Genomic DNA, 12,744 nt, shown 5'->3' with positions numbered 1-12,744 from the left:
TTTTTTAATTTTATTAATTTTATATTTTATATATTATATAATATATATTTTATGAATATATTTAATATTATATGTGTATTGTATATATTTATATATGTATTTAATTATAATTTATAATGGAGTGGAGCTTGAATTTTATGATTTTATAGTCGAGTCCAAATTCGGATTTTACAATTATGAAATCAATTGACTTCAAGTCAAGTTTCGAACTTAATATTTTCAAGTCGAGTTGAGTTCAAACATTTTGTTATATTAACTCGACTCGACTTAACTCAAATACAGTCTTATATCACATTAACTAGTTCATTATTTTTCATTGGCATACTATTTGACTTGCATTGTACATGACTCCTAATGACTTTTTTAAATTACATTTTACAAAGCAATCCATAGAAAGGAGTTTCTTTAAAATAAAAAAAAAAATCTCTTTTACTATGTTGGTTTGATAGAAAACTTGTAAGGTACGTAAACGTATTTAAAACGACTATAATAGACATGTGTTTTTAGAAAATATAATTAATGCATTGTAGTTTTGTAATATTTAAAAATGATAATAAAAATAATAAAATTAAATAAGTTACTGAAAAAAAAAAGTTAGCTTTTGGTTTATAATTTTATAACTTTCAAAAGTTTATAAAAAAGTTTAAAGGTAACTTATAACATTAAAAAAGTTGTTTACCAAATATGTCCAATCCAGTTTTTATTTTTAAAAATAAAAAAATTGAGGCAAAAAAAAAGAGCCAAACTTATCCTAAATCAATAGAACTGCCCTTAGACCGTGTTTGGAAACATAGATTTGTTACCTTAAATTTAGATTTAGGTGAATTTGGACAAATTTGAATACAATTTTATATTATATTTTATCAAAATCTAATACAACTTCAAATATTTTTTCAAACATAGGATTAATTTATTTTATCTTATATTATAGCCACACTAATGTGGTTGTCACATAAAAATTAATTGCTTTGTCTTTTGTTTTTAGAAATCAATTTTTTAGTCAAGTTGTGAAAGTGGGATTGGTGAGATACTACATTGATAAATTTATAGTTTATTTACTTGTTTGCTATGTACAATATTTTTCGCGAAAAAGATTAGGAAAAAAATCTATTTTCTCATCTAATGACATATATCTAAGTATTAAATAAGATCGGATTATATTACACGATTCTCCAGAGAGAGTTGAGTTGTGTTACTACTTTCTTATCACGTGATATTTTTTAATTTGTATAGAATAAAAATCAGCTAATACTTAGAGGTATCTAAGTTTTTATTATTTTAATAAATATTTTTTATTAAATTTCATTGGTGTCCAAATTTCTCATAATATGCCCAACTTACTTTTTTTTTTTAAATAAAATTCTTCATTAATTTTGATTCTTATATCATACACAATGCATTAAATCTTGTGAAAATTATAGTGTTACTAAAATATTTTCGTTGGTCCTAATACCCAAATTACCCTCGTTCATATCCATTGGGTTTGGCGGCGTGCAATGTGCGGGTGTACACTGCTTTAATGAGTTTTTTCCCGTTTTATAATTAAAAATAAATAAAATATAAAATAATACTCTGAACAGGGAATTTTTTCCCAAAATAATGCTCACGTAATCTCGCAGCTTCATGCTGCGAGATTTAAACTGGTGGTCACTCTGCCATCGACGCGTGGCAAAGAAAGAAACAGGGGTAACGTGACGTGTGGCGACGGGTGAAGAAATCTCGCAGGTTGGACCTGCGAGATTTAAGAAGAGATCAAGCGGATAGGCGACGCGTGGCTGTGAGATTCCGAGGGATCGTGACACGTGGTAAATCTCGCAGGTTGGACCTGCGAGATTTGAGAAGAGATCGAGCGGATAGGCGACGCGTGGCTACGAGATTCCGAGGGATCGTGACACGTGGTAAATCTCGCAGGTCCAACCTGCGAGATTTAAGAAGCCATCGAACGGAGAGGCGACGCGTGGCTTCGAGATTCCGAGGGATCGTGACACGTGGTAAATCTCGCAGGTTGGACCTGCAAGATTTGTTTTGTGCACTGAATTCCTCCCTGAGCCTTCTTAGAACACAATCGTGCAGAGGAGAAGAGAAGAAAAGTTGCAGACCTTCCTTCGAGCTTGCAAATGACCATTGCGTTGGCAGGTGACCGTACGAGGTGTAGGTGACCGTTCGGGCTCGGGCGAAGGCGAGGCGAGGCTATTTAAGAGCCGAAGATGGGGTATGTTATTTAATATTTAGAAAAATAACGTGAATATTTCATTTAACGTACTAAGATTTACATGAGATAATTGTTTATGTTTTGAATTGGTTTGATATCACACGCCGCGTTCCGAGTATTTGGGTTCTGGCTCTGCATCCAGAGGAAGGTTAGTTTTTTTAATTAATAATGTCATTATAGTTTAGAATTACGTATTATGTTGTTTAATTTCAAATGATAGATGTAACCAATAGTATATTTACGTATCTACATAATTTCGGACATATCTAAACTGAAGTGATTACGTAATTATGTACATGCATACATGTTAATAGAAATAGGTGGTGATAAAATTGTGTCTAGTTCCGAAAATGTATTAGAAGGTGGTGTGGAGAAGAGTAGAAAAAAAGCAGCGTTGGGGGAGTGTGCTGTTTTTTGTCTTTAAATGGATAAATTTGAAGGTAATAAGGTTTTTGCTCATTGAAAGGCAGCCTGTTTGGGTGCTGCAATGAAGAAGGTATTTGAAGATAAGAGAGAAAATTCTGATGAGTCAACGACTACTGTACTAAGGAGAGGTTTTAAAGGGGACTTTAGTATTGTGAAAGTTCCTAAGTTGAGATGATTGCAGTAGGTTCAAATAAGATTAGAAAAGCTAAAATGAGGTTTCAGATTTAGAAAGTGATGACAATAGTGATTTTGATTGTGCTGGGGGGTTATTGTTGGATAGATTTCCAAAAAAATATGGGTAGGTTTCTGGCTCCTGTGATGAAATAGGGGATTTATCTTATGCTGATCCATGCCTGTTGGAAGGTCTAGAGGGAGCTTCAATTTTTGATAATGATGGGTTGTTGAATAAGTTTCAGCATAGGGATGGAATTTCTCATTCTAGTGGAGGAGATTTTCGAGGAGGATTTAGAAGCTCAAATTCTTGAGGATAAAATGGATTTAAAGTTGAGTGATATTGGAGGAAATAAAGTGTGTCTGATGGTGGTAAAAGTTGAAAGGTGAAAGGTCAAAGAGGGTTAGCAAATTTGAAGAGCTCGGTAAATTCTGATGGTAAGGTTTTGAAAAGGGGGTTTCTCAGTTGATTTTGTTTACTTCTTTTTTGGGATCTTGTGTTTTTTTGTTTTCTTTTTTTTTTTTTCCTTTTTTTTTCTCTCTTTTTATAGTGGACTTCTTGTCCCTGCACATTGTAGCTTCTCTTCTTTCTAAACATAAATTCTTTTTTTTATGAAAAAAATAGTTTGGAAAACTGAATTAAACCAATTCGTACATATATATATTTATATGGTTGTGTAGTTACGTACATATTGAGACCAAATTGTTCATATTACAAAATTATGTACATAGATTTCTAAATAATAGTGTTAATTATGTAGTTATGTATGTGGTTAGATTTCTAAATAATAATGTTAATTATGTAGTTATGTACGTAATTTAATTTCTAATGATATGTACCTACTACTATAATTACATACCTACGTATTTTTGACATATCTAAATCGAACCAATTATATAATTACGTACATGCATGCATGTTAGATGGTTTGGATAATTGAACCAAACTATTAATTATGCTTATCTAAATCAAACCAATTAGATAATTACGTACATATTCAGATTTAATTGTTCAGAATTAAAAAATTAGGTTCATATATTTTCAAATTATAAAGTTAATTACGTGATTATGTAGTTTAATTTCAAATGATAGCTCGGTGTAGCCAATATTATAATTATATACCTACATAATTATGGACATATCTAAACCATACCAATTATGTAATTACGTACATGCATGTTGCATGCATATGAACTAAACCAATTGTGTACATTTATAATTGCGTAATTATGAATATAGTTGTACTGAACTGTCCATAATTATAAAATTATGTACAGAGATTTCCGAATAACGGTATTAATTACGTAATTATAGTTTAATTTCAATTGATAGGTGTAGTTAAAAATATAATTACATATCTACATAATTTTAAGCATATCTAAGCTGAACCAAATATGTAATGTATGTTCATGCATGCTTATTAGTTTTTTTTTTTTGGAAAATCGTATCAAATAAAATTACATGCATACACATAATTGTGTAATTATACATATATTATATTTTAATGGTCCATAATTATAAAATCATGCACCGGAGATTTTAATATTATAATGTTAATTATTTAATTATGTAATTTAATTACAAATAATAAGTATAACCAATACTAGAATTAAAAACCAACATAATTACGGGCATATCTAAACTGAACGAATTATGCAATTATGAATATGCATGCATATTAATTAGTTTGAAAATCGAACCAAGTCAAACTACCTTCATAATTCTTTATGTAATTATATAAATGTTCGAATTGAACAATCCATAATTATGTTATGCACATAGAGATTTTAATTATAATACTAGTTACTTGCTCGTAGTATAGTTTTAAATGTGATACATTAAATAAAATTCTATTATAAATGATTAGGTTGAAAATTTAAATGGGCCGATGGTTTAAGTGGGTAGACCCGTTTTATCCATTTAATTTTTGGGTCTAAATGGGTCACCCATTTATGACCCACATAATTACATGAGTGTACCCTAACCCATTTAAAGAATATAATGTGCACATTAATGTATTGAAAATAATTTTTGTTCACTATTCACTTAGCATACGACTTATACATAAAATTATTGTTTTGCGTAGGTCTTTTATATTTACCGGGCGTCAATCTAGATGGCAGGAAGTTCAAGCAGTATTCCGGTTCCGGTATTGTTGTACATGGGGGGTAACATTATAACCGGCCAAACCGGTGTTAGTTATAGTATTCCGCCAGTTCAACCTATTAGAATTGGTCATAGGTGTAAATTAACTAAATTGCATACGAAAATATACAAGTATTTGCAAATTGATCCAAATCAAAATGCATTGCGGCTAACCGCAAGATAGCCGATTAAAGGGCATCATGATACAATCTTCTATGAGGTTGTTCCCGTAACTAGTGATTACGGTTTGCGCATGGTGTTGGATGCACACTGCGTAGGGACGACATATTTGACTATGCAACTGTATGTTGAACTCATTCCTCAGATGGGTGTCGCCGCACATGGGTAGCCGAGAACGTCTATTGAGCACATGGTTGAAGCGGAGGAAGAAGATGCAGATGTTTTCGGGATGCCTGTTGTGGATATGAACGAATGTCCACGATCGTCATTCGAGGCGCAGACGTATGAAGGAACTACTATCCATACGAATTTTCATGGTGTTTGCGAAGATGTTTCAGCAGAACAACCGGGATCGTTGTTCACAATAGCGAACAACGCGCTGGACGTGGGGATGAACATCACGAACGATGTTCATTTACAAGATGACACGTATGAGGAGGGAATTGGTGAAGGGACGAACGAGTTCCCCGATGATGTCGACCCACCCCCCCCCCGTCAATCGAACGATGGCACGGATAGGGCAGATTTCATGGACGAACCTCCTATGTATGGTGTAATTGACGTAGAGGCTGCAGATTTTTCCGATGGTGACGAGCTTCCTATACGAGTAACTCATTGGGATGAATCATCAGAATTGAGTCAAGAGATGCTATTCGGGTCAAAAGATCAATTAATAGCTGTTGTGCGAATATACCACGCTCGAACGCACCATGACTTTTACGTCCTGCAGTCGACCCCACTATTATGGGTTGTTAAGTGTAAGAACTTTGAATGCAGTTGGAGACTGCGTGCGATGTATCGTCAGAAACATCGATTCTTCGAAATCACTCAATATGGTGGTCCGCACACATGCTTGAATGAACTCCTCTCGCAAGATCATAGCCAAATCACGTCGTCCCTTATTGCTAGTGAGGTTGTGAATATGATAAGGGGTGATGCGTCGACCTCAATCGCTACATTGAAGAATTCATAGATCGTCGTTATGGCTATTCCATCTCATATAAGAAAATTTGGTTAGGCAAACAGAAGGCAATTGCCCAAGTATTCGGCGATTGGGAGAAGTCTTATCAGACGTTGCCTAGGTGGATGGAAGCAATGTGCACTTATAATCCTGGTACTGTCGTAAAGTGGAGGTAGAACCCTATACCCAGCAGCGATCAGACCGTAACATTTGTATCAGTCTTTTGGGCGTTCGCAGCATCTATTCAGGGTTCTCCCCACTGTCCTCCTATGATCTGTATAGATGGGACACACTTGTATGGTAAGTACAAGGGAAAACTCCTTATTGCGACGTGCCCGGATGCAAATAGGCAAATATTTCCCCTTACATTCGCTATTGTGCAAGAGGAAAGTTTGGACACATGGAATTGGTTTTTGTGTTGTCTTCGTTCCATTACCGATAGGGACGACATTTGCCTTATATCAGATAGGAATCCAGGGATCATCGCTGCAGTGTCTCACAATCCCGATTGGCAGCCACCGCGTGCGCACCACCGATTCTACCTTCGACACATTGTAAGCAACTTCAGCACGAAAGTGCACAGTATCAATCTGAAGCGAATGGCTGAGCGCACGGGAAGGGAGTATCAGGTCAGAAAGTTTAACATGTGGATGGAGAAGATCTTCGATGAGGGTGGGGAACCCGCAAAAACGTTCTTCGATCAAATCGCTCCTCATATGTGGACTTAGTGCCACGACGGGGGCAGAAGGTATGGGAACATGACGACAAACCTCGTCGAATGTTTCAACGCCGTCCTTAAGGGCGCTTGTAGCCTCCCAATCACTGCCCTTGTGCAACTGACATTTTATCGCGTTGCACATTATTTCAATAGCCGACGTGAGGCTACTCGTAATGCAATATCAGGAGGAAATGTATTAACTCCTCATACATTGCTTGCGATGGAAAGAAGGAAGTTGAAGGCGATCGGACATCGCGTGACGACGTTCAACCGGTCTAGAGGTACTTTCAGCATCACGACTGCGCATTTGGGACCTCATAAAGGAAACAACGTGCAAACGCTTCGCATTCAGGATTTGCACGGCTGCTCGTGTGGGACGTGGCAAGCCTTACACTTTCCATGCTCCCACCTTCTCGCTGCATGTGCAGAGACACGACTCAACGCCATGCAGTACGTTGAGCCTTGTTGGACCACCGCCGAACATTATGCGACATATGCGGTGGATTTTCAGCCGATTATGCACGAGGCGTACTGGCCAGCATCGTCTTTGCCAACTATACAGGCAAATCCAGCGTATGCTCGACATAAAGGTCGTCCAAGGAGCTCCCGTATACACAATGAGATGGACGCTAGGGAAGGTAGGAAAAGGAGCACGTGCAGTATATGTCATCAAGAATGGCATAATCGCACAAGGTGTCCGAGAAGGACCCACTCGGGCGATGCAGCGGGACCGTCGCGTTGATTTCGTATGCAATTTTATACTATTTCACACCGTTTCTTTTTTATTTATATCTATTCTGATGCAACGATGCATTTCCAGGATTGATCCAGGGCCGTCCGATCCGAGCGTCTTGAAGATGGGCGATCATCACAGGGCCAGCCGAGCGTGAGCTGAGGGGCATGCGGAGCCCCTGTGCTGCCGAGGGGGCACGCAGTTTGCCAAGCGTTGGTTAGAGGCAGACCCCCGCATTGTCCAGCTGATACGCGATGCGGGGTTTTATGGCATTTATCAGATTGCTCATATCTAGCTTGATTGGCATCTTGTCACATCATTGGTGGAGCGATGGAGACCCGAGACGCACACGTTCCACCTACCTCATGGTGAGGCCACCGTCACATTAAAGGACGTAACTGTTTTGTTCGGGTTGCCGATTGATGGGCGAGCTGTCATTGGTCGCACTGCCGGACCAGTGGAGGGACCTACAGACCGTCAGGGTCGACTCGCCCTGCGTATATTATGTGCGAGCGTTTATTAGGCGTTGTTCCGCCTAACAGCGAGTTGGTTGGTGCACGCATCCGTATGCGGTTCCTTGAGGGGGATGCGTTTCGTGAGCTCCCGGCACATGCAGATGTTCAGACAATAGCATGCCACGCACGAGCCCACTTGTTGCGTTTGATTTGTGGGGTGATCTTCTCGGATGTTTCCGGCAGTTATGCGCATCTTATGTTCTTTCCACTTCTTGAGGACTTCGGAGCGTGTCACTCGTACAGTTGGGGGTCCGCCACTTTGGCGTGGTTGTATAGGGAGATGTGTCGCGCCGCGCACCACTCGAAGACACAGATTGCGGGCCCCCTTCGCTTACACCAGGTTTGGGCTTGGGAGAGATTTCCTTCATTCGCGCCTACGCAGTGAGGTTTCCTACAGATTGAGAGGGGTCAGGACAGTCGTCTGGTTGATCCTCTCCCGCTCGCATATCGGTTAGTACCTATTTTATCTATCCCTATATATTCACTCAATAACTATTACGAATACTAATTCGTAATATGTAGTAGTCTTGCATTTGGGAACTTAGATTTCATCTTATACAGATGGAGGGACGACTTGAGGGCATCGATGGTTGCGCTTCACACATTGCCCTGGTACAGGTTCGAGTTGGACATGCACCGGGAGCATGAGGTATAAATCAGTTAAAGTATAGCACATGAAAGCATTTCTTTCTTTCTTTCAGTTGTGTATAGTCCGCATAACTTTTTGTTTTGTCTAACTGCAGTTTATATGGATGCCCTACACGGATGAGATTTTAGCCGACATGCCGCTTGCCTATGCAGACGGGAGGGACCTGTGGGTAGCGTGAGTGCCACTCATATGCTTTCATATTATTGAGTGGTATCTCCCCGATCGATTCATGCGATAGTTCGGGTTTCGACAGGTCATTCCCCCCCCCATTTATGACTTCGGGGGTAGATATTGTTGGGGACAATCTCCACGGCATGGATGGACGCGGTCGAGGGGTCACAGACTGGTCGAGTACGCACGCGATATTCGTCATTGCGTGGGAGCATCGGCGAGACTACATCGTACGAGGAGTGGCGGAACACAGTCCGATGCGTCCAGATGACCCATACTTCACTTGGTATAGGTCTATCACACGCCGCTTCGTCGACAGGACCGCAGCCGTATATTTGAGCCTCGTAAGAAGATTAATGCCACAACTCATTTTATTATATATACGTTCCAATTTGAATGCGTTAATAAAATATGTTCATATCCTGCAGGCTGACATAGTCATTAAGGCAGAGCATATCTCGTCGGATCCTGCGATCCACCGATTGATGCGTGCTGCACTGGACCTCGTCCACGAGGATGGTCGAAGGATCCCAGAACGAGGAGGTCGACCTGATGTACCAGCACGAGGAGGTCAACCAGCTCCAGTACGAGGAGGACGACATGCTTCCTCTAGTCGTCTAGGGACTCTCATGTCCTCCCCACTAGTCGTACAGACCGAGTACTTGTTTGACCCGTCAGCGCCTTATGCGCCTTCCACTGCAGCTCATATTGCCGGACCATCGAGCAGACCGACTGATGCCCCATCCGACTCTGCTGCTACCCCATCCATGTCATTTTTATTGGACGATCTTTTCAATGGGGTCGAGGTCGATGCACCCCCTAGGCCGCCTCGTTCTCGTCCCGAGACATCGTATCATTTCTCACCGCGTGCGCTATGCATGGCTGATGATGATGATGCAGCACCTCTTGGGGGAGAGGATTCACATCCAGCACGACGGGCTAGGACACCTGATGATGTTGACGAGCAGGGAGAGGGTAGACGCAGACGGCAGCCACCACGACCCCGGAGATGACCTCGCTGCGGCACGGAGTAGTTTAGCATTACTTTAATTGCATTTTATTTGTATGTATATCATTGATTGTTTTGATTTCATTTGTATATAATTGATTATTTTTTTCTTTCTTTTGTATATATCATTTAATAATTCGTATCTCTAAAAAATTCAATACTACCAAATCTAAAAAATGACACATAATTCGTATCGTCTAAATTTGCATGTCTAGTTAAGTTAATTCCTTAAATTCAATTGTCTTTTACTACAAAATTCGTATTGCTAAAATTTGTATGTCTGCATGCATTTACGTGCGTCATCAGATGCAAACGTGTTTCAGCACTCTAAACATTTACACGTTAACTTCCCCTCACCGCCATATACTACATGCACCAAAAATCTTAGGGAGCACTTAATATATGTTCTCTCCATTAAACTCCTAGTCAATTTGTCTTAAAGTATATTAATTAATTACGTATATTAATTTTAATAAAAAAATATAATTGATTAAGTGATATATTAATTTTTAGAGTATGTATATCCTAAATTAAAGTTTATTTCATGATTTCTCTAAACTTATATTTTAATTAACTATCCAAATTTAAAGTTCAAACAGCATGTAGTTACAACATGTAAGAATCGTTAATTTTGCATTTCAAATTAAATTTGTATAATTACAAAAACTTTAGTATGGTTTTCCCTACATTCTCTAATTAAATATGAATGGGTGACTAAGATAAAAAAGCATTCTAACAATAATTTAATTTGACCCAAATCCTACTTTCAAATACCAAAAGGATGGGTCAAAATATTTGGCTTAGTATGCGGATAGTCAAACTATAATAAAAAAGAGTAAAAACAAAAAAAATTAAGACGTACGAAGAGGTATTGATGCTGCTATTATCTTTCAAAATGTTTAACTTTGTCTTGCAAAGTTTAAATTTAAATAATAAATTTAAAAATTTAAATTGTTAATTCCCTTTTTTAATTGTTAATTCCCTTTTTACAAATTAATTTTAAATTTAAATAATAAATTTAACTTTGTCTTGCAAAATGTTTAATTGTTAATTTTAAATATTACATCCAATAAACATTTTGCAGCATTATAATTATTAGGCATTTTTATAACTTATTGAAAATTTATTTCTTCTAAATTTTTTTTTGTCATACTTAAAGAATTAGTTGGTACAAAACATCAAAGCATTTAATTCGAAAATTTTTTTCGGTCTCTAATCCACGAGTTTTAAAATATCATTTTATTAAAGACAAATTTTATTATTCCACATGTAGACCGACTTTAACTAACAAAATATTCATTTCGTCAATAAAATTTAATTATACGAAATTTTGTAGTCTTTTTTGTAAATTCTGGGGTTAGAATCATATTTTGAAATATTTTTTTGATTTATCCAAATTTTATTACAAATACTTATTCATAATCAATAATATCTTTTATGTAAATACTTATTCAAAGAAAGTTTCCTGTTCAGAGTATTATTTTATATTTTTATTTATTTCTAATTATAAAACGGGAAAAAACTCGAAGTCGAGGGCATTTGCAGAGAAGCTGAATCTTCTTCCTATAGACTCTAGCTAGCTATGTATTTATAGAGTAGGGTTTAGGAGAAGCTTTGTGATCCAACAAATTTTGAGTTGAAATTTTCAAATCAAGGTGCTCAACATCTCCATATCAACTCACCAAACTATGCTTCTGCCTCGTCTGTTTTCCCTTTTTCTAAATTTGGAATTTAGAAAGGCAAAAGGGCCATGTTTGATGAGTGATGAAGAGGTTCTCTTTTGGTTTTTAATTAATATAAGCAGTAGGAGTATCTGTTTTTCCAGATAAGCATGTATTTTTTAAGATAATTGAAATTTCCTAATATCTACATAAAAATATTATATATATATATATATATATAATTGCGAGTGATGCAGCCAATCCTTGAAAGCAAGTTTTAAGTTAAGTTTTACTGGCGTTATTTGAGCAAATTATGTTTGATAGCCTTTAGGCTTCAGCATTGTTGGTGTTGAAACATCAGATCGTTTTATGGTTGGGTTCATTGTGTTGGAGAGCTGGTAAGTTGTTGAATGTGACTGGCGTGTTGTGGTTCTTCTTTAAGACCAACCCAGAAAAATGACTTAAAATGAGCCTCTGTTTTTATAATTTACGATGCAACGAGGACAAGTTCATCCCACAGGTTCTCCGTACGATCGCTTCTTAAATCTCGCAGGTTGGACCTGCGAGATTTACCATGTGGCACGCTCTCCGTTCGATCGCTTCTTAAATCTCGCAGGTTGGACCTGCAAGATTCACCACGTGTCACGATCGCTCGTAACCTCGCAGCCACGCGTCGCCTCTCCGTTCGATCGCTTCTCAAATCTCGCAGGTTGGACCTGCGAGATTTCTTCACCCGTCGCCACACGTTACGTTAGCCCTGTTTCTTTCTTTGCCACGCGTCGATGACAGAGTGGCCACCAGTTTAAATCTCGCAGTTTCATGCTGCGAGATTACGTGAGCATTATTTTGGGAAAAAATTTCCTGTTCAGAGTATTATTTTATATTTTATTTATTTTTAATTATAAAACGGGAAAAAACTCCTGCTTTAATCTTTCAAAGTGGAATCCGCGTGTACGGTCCTGATTAGAGGGAATAAAATGGCCGGCGCCCGCCCTCCACGTGTACTGCCACATTTACAAATAACAAAATAGTAAAATATAAATAAATACAGCAGAGCTGTATGTTTGTTCTATCCGTTTATTTTGTTTTTTCTGTTTCTGTTTCTGTTTTCATTTTATTTTTATTTTAAAATTTGCCCAACGGGTGAGAATGCAGTAAACGCGGTTTGAGAAAGCAGAAGCAACAATAAATA

The sequence above is a fragment of the Malania oleifera genome, chromosome 8 (assembly GCF_029873635.1).
Source record: "Malania oleifera isolate guangnan ecotype guangnan chromosome 8, ASM2987363v1, whole genome shotgun sequence".
Lineage (NCBI taxonomy): Eukaryota > Viridiplantae > Streptophyta > Magnoliopsida > Santalales > Ximeniaceae > Malania > Malania oleifera.
The sequence above is the reverse complement of the archived record's forward strand: the minus strand, read 5'-3'. Positions refer to the sequence as shown.